Source organism: Sapajus apella, unplaced genomic scaffold, assembly GCF_009761245.1.
Source record: "Sapajus apella isolate SASKATOON/1434 unplaced genomic scaffold, GSC_monkey_1.0 scaffold14, whole genome shotgun sequence".
In the NCBI taxonomy this organism is placed as follows: domain Eukaryota; kingdom Metazoa; phylum Chordata; class Mammalia; order Primates; family Cebidae; genus Sapajus; species Sapajus apella.
Window position 1 is genome coordinate 13,129,226 of NW_022436954.1, and position 5,185 is coordinate 13,134,410.

Sequence of the window (5,185 nt, forward strand, 5' to 3'; positions counted from 1 at the left end):
GGTAACAAGAGCGAAACTCCGTCTCAAAAAAAAAAAAAAATTAAAAACTAAATAAATAAAATTAGGGTTTCAGAAAGCCAAACAGAAGTATTAGAATAAAGTGATCGCCCGGAGTCTAAGAAATTGTTATGGTCCTCGAAAACATAAATCCTCTCTAGTCTCTGATTTAATGATTATTTAACTGTCACTTTCCTACAGGAATCAAAGCCTAACATTTGGAATTTAGGCCTCAGTACAGGTAACTCTGTTAACAAAAGCAAATTCTTGGTTCGTAGACAATATCTACTTTTTCTGTGTGTGGAAACAGTTTCCTTCTGTCACCCAGGCTGAAGTGCATGGTGTGATCTTGGCTCACTGCAACCTACACCTCCCAGATTCAAGCAATTCTCCTGCCTCAGCCTCCCGAGCAGCTGGGATTACAGGAGTGCACCACCACACCCAGCTAATTTTGTATTTTTAGTAGAGATGAGGTTTCACCATATTGACCAGACTAATCTCTAACTCTTGACCTCCTGGTGATCCGCCCACCTTACCCTCCCAAAGTGCAGGGATTACAGGTGTGAGCCACCGCTCCTGGCCAATATGTACTATTAAACCAAACTTTTCCCCCAAAATCCCAAAGACTAGAGAAGAGGGAAAATTATGCTACTTAAATTTTATCTAGAGTAGGATATCATTTAGATACCATATATTATTTCAGATCATATTTTCCACAGGAAAAAATGTCACATGGACTAATATTACCATAGTAATGCAGAGTCATGAAAGGCTATGCAATTTTGGGAGTATAATACTGGGAATACACAAGAGATCAGCATCTGAGATGCTTGGGGGCTACACAATAGAGGGACAACATAAGACCTAAGAATTTCTAACCAGAAGGATGTGCCACATATAGTAAGATGAAACCACAAGGATGAGTGTGGTTCATCAGAGTCAACAGTCTGAATCTATACTAGCGTCACAAAAGTATACAAGAATATGTATGCCGGCCAGGCATAGTGGCTCATGCCTGTAATCCCAGAACTTTGGGAGGCCAAGGCAGGTGGATCATTTGAGGTCAGGAGTTCGAGACCAGCCTGGCCAACAAGGCAAAACCCTGTCTCTACTAAAAATATAAACAAATGAGCAGGATGCAGTGGCACTCGCCTATAATTCCAGCTACTCAAGAGGCCAAGGCACGAGACTCGCTTGAACCCGGGAGGCAGAGGTTGCAGAGAGCCAAGATCGCAGCAGCCTGGGCAACAGAGCCAGGCTCCGTATCAAAAATAAAAAAATAAAATAAGAATAAAGAATATGTATGCCATAGTAAGGCAGAGAGTACACTATGAAATGGAAATATGTATATGTAAACCAAACAATACAGGATACGTGTTTTGAAGGCTTTAATAAGGTTTAATGTATTAAACCTTAAATAGGTTTAATTTATTTAATGTTATCTCCTTAAATAGGTGGACACCAGCAGTACCAAGGACAACACAACTATTTTTTGTTGAAGTAAGTGGTGTAACAGTACAATAGAGTAAATCTAAATACACAGTAATGGAATAATCCATACGTCAAGGTATGGGAGAAAAAGCCAAGAAGTTTAACGTGGGTGTTATCATTATATACCGAGGTAGCAAAATACATGGCAACATAATTTAGTAAACACTATTTAAGTTTATAGAATGGGTGATAATTAGCATTCTGCAGATACTAAATCCAGGACAGAGGGATACTGAAATAAAAAGGTAGGCAAATGTAAGATCAACTTGGTCAAGATGGCATTAACCAGGAAGTGAAGAATCCAAGGCAGAAAAATAGTCTAGAGTATAACATATTGTGATCCTACAACTGCCTTCACAACTTTTAGCAACTTTCTTACTTATTTCAGTGTTTCATTCGGCCAAGTGGGCAAAACACTTTGCACCTCCCTGCCCCAAAAAGAAATTTATATAGGTAAAATACGGGCAAACGCATTCGAGCTCCACTTATAAAAACTACAAAGTACTAAAAGCATGGAGCACTCGGCTGGTGGCGGTAGGACGAGGAAGCGGACGGGTGGGAGAGAACAGGTAACAGGATGAGGCTTGAGCCAAAATAAGTATCGGCAGAGTGGAGCGAGGGACTCGAACGGCAGAGCGGTAAAAGAGAAACAGCACCCGGTCCCCACCACCGGGCAGGGGCAAGGAGATCACCCGTTGGGGCAGGGCTGACGACCGCTGAAACCGAGAAGAAGAAATCCACGGCGGCCAGGCCCACCGAGGTTGAGGGAGCGGGCTTCAGAGACCGCAGAACCCGGGGGCGCAGGGCCGGGGGCGGAAGGGGCGGCGGCTGGGCGCCAAATCGCCGAGGACCTGGGTCTGGAGCTGAGTGGCCGGCTACAACCCATTCCGAACCCTGGCAGTCGTGGATACTCGGCCTCTACTAGTCGTCCGTTTCCGGGGCCCACGGGTCCCGCCGCAGTTGAAAGACTCGGCCCGGAGGAGAAACGGGGCCTTAACCCCCTCCCAGTCGTCGGTCCCCCTTCCCTAGAGGTCACCCTCCCCTCCCACCTCACTGGTCCAGCACTTCCGGTTCCGCAGGGACCGGCGTCCTCGGCACTCACCCCAGAGCTCGGTGCCCGTCACCACAGCCGTCGTTGTCACCGCCGCCTCCCTGCAGTGCCGTCCGGCCTCTGAGAAGCAGCGCGCGGCCCCCGCACGCTCCACGCCCGCTCCGCTGCCGCGCGCCCCCGGCAGGCGACGCTCGTCTTGGAGCCGGAGCGCGGCCGTTGCCCTCAGTGTCGGGTCTCGAACCCTTCCAGCATTCCCATTGGCTCCCTGGTCCGGGCTCGCGCGACGTCTCGCGCGGCGCACGTTTCTCTCATTCATGCGGCTCGCGCCGCCGCGCCCACCCCCGCTCACTCTCCCATTCACCCATAGCCCCCACCCCCAAGCGGATCTCGGGCGTGCGCGCGAACCCCCGCGACCGCGGCGACCTCGCGGTCTGATTGGCTGCAGCAACACAGCGTGGTACGCACGCGAGAAGACCAGAGCGCGCACGTAAGGCCGTGGTGTTGCGACGACGACGAGGAGAGGAGGATTGGCCTACTGCGCAGGAGTCAGGAATGAGGAAATGGCCAGGCGAGTCTTCCCTTCTCCTGTGTCCTGGTGTATTCCTTCTGATTCAAGCAAAAACCCTCGGAAATAAGAAAAGAATTATGTGTATGTACTGGAAGTACTTAAAAGCAAGCAGGTACCCTCTCGAATTCAGCAATCCCTTTCGCCATGAGGTGGTACAGTCCAGACAGGCTTCCAGCGCAGCCAATTACCGACGAATCTCACCGCTTCCTGCTTCAGCCCCTTCGCGGATTGGCCAATCGTTTGGTGACTAGGCCTCCTTTCCTACTTCCTTTTTTTTTTTTTTTTTTTAATGGCGAAAACTTTATTTAAGCAATTTTGCTGGAGAAATGTTCAGTCTAGCGAGTCCCGCTGGTCCCGGCAGAATACTGGGTGATGGAATGGTCTGGGCTGTGGCTCCCACAGAAGGAGACGCCTGGACTTGAAGAGCCAGTGTGGGGCGAGACTCCTGCCAAGTGCCGGGGAGGGACACGAAGAAGAGCCGTAGCTCTAACCGTGAGAGGGAAGCCTTAGGAACGCGCGACCTGAGGCGGTGGCGACCCCTCCACCCCCGGAGTGCGAGCTGAGAAGAGCTGGGAAGTGGATTCCCTTCATTCTATTAGTTTCCCACTCCCACACTTGGGATGGGCGCCCGCATCCCTCACCTCGCCCAATCCGAGAATACAAAGTTAAAAGTAAAAGGTTCTCTAGAATAGCTCCTGTCCCCAGCGAGCTAACTCTGCGTAGGTCACTGTGCTACACTTTGCCCTAATTAGCCCAAGACGGCTGTGAACGCAATAGCAATGCCACGTGTTCTCTCCCTGTTCAGCTCGAGGCCATTTCTTTTTTGGAAAGTAACTCTGGCTATTACATAATGGCCCCTCAAAAAGGTGTTTCAGGAGCCACTTCCCTGAAGCCGAAGCCCTTCACCTGTAAAATCCTGAGGCTTGTCCTCGGATATGGTCTCAAATGTTGCTGGCTTTACTGTGGTTCTGGCACTTTAACATTAGACAGCAAGGTAAAGGAGAACTGCCTTCGCCTGTTTTCTGGAGTCTAGTCTAGTTCCTTCTCTGACATGGCTATTATCAGTTCTAGTTTATTCTTGCTAACGGCATCAATCCAGCATTTATTGCAACACACTTGAGAGTTCTTTATAACGACTTTGTACTTTTTTTTTTTTTTTTTAAAGAGACGGGGTCTCGCTATGTTGCCCAGGCTGGAGTGCGGTGGCAATTCACACGCGTAATCCCACTACTGATCAGCACGGGAGTTTTGACCTGCCCCGTTTCCGCCCTCCTTAGGCAACCTGGTGGTCCCCCGCTCCCGGGAGGTCACCATATTGATGCCGAACTTAATGCAGCCGCCCGATCGGCATAGCACACTACAGCCCAGAACTCTTGGGCTCAAGCGATCCTCCCACCTCAGCCTCCCTAGTAGCTGGGGCTACAGGCACGCGCCACCGCGCCCGGCACAACTTTGTATTTTTAAAACTCTTTAGATTTGGCCAGGCGCGGTGGCTCACGCCTGTAATCCTAGCACTTTGGGAGACCGAGGTGAGCAGATCACCAGGTTGGGAGTTCGAGACCAGCTTGGCCGACATGGCGAAAACCCATCTCTACTAAAAATACAAAATTTAGCAGGGCGTGATGGCGGGCGCCTGTAATTGTAGCTACTTGGGAGGCTAAGGTGGGAGAATCGCTTGAACCCAGGAGGCAGAGGTTGCAGTGAGCCGAAATTGTGCCACTGCACTCTGACCAGGGCAGCAGAAAAAGAGTCCGTCAAAAAAAGACAAAACACCTCTTTAGACTATATGAAAGGTAAATGTAAGGCATTATTGACGATACAATATTAGGATTTTAGTTTTTGAGAGAGAGTCTTGCTCTGTCACCCATGCTGGAGTACAGCAGCTGGATATCAGCTCAGGCAACCTCCTTCTCACAGGTTCAAGCGATTCTCACGCTTCAGCCTCCCAAGTAGTTGAGATCACAGGGGTGCACCATTGCACCTGGCTAATTTTTGTATTTTTAGTAGAGATGGGGTTTCGCCATGTTGGCCAGAGTGGTCTGGAACTCCTGACCTCAAATGATCCTCCTGCCTCAACC

The 5,185-nt window shown here is 49.7% G+C and overlaps 1 protein-coding gene across 1 annotated transcript in view; it reads right to left on the minus strand.

Annotated features, from left to right (window-relative positions):
• ZDHHC5 (zinc finger DHHC-type palmitoyltransferase 5) overlaps window positions 1-2,882 on the minus strand; it is a 33,818-nt gene extending 30,936 nt beyond the window's left edge. The window contains exon 1 of the mRNA XM_032283352.1: window positions 2,591-2,882. The gene's annotated coding sequence lies outside the window, so the exon portion shown is untranslated. The remainder of the gene's footprint in view (window positions 1-2,590) is intronic.
• Window positions 2,883-5,185: the final 2,303 nt, after the last annotated feature.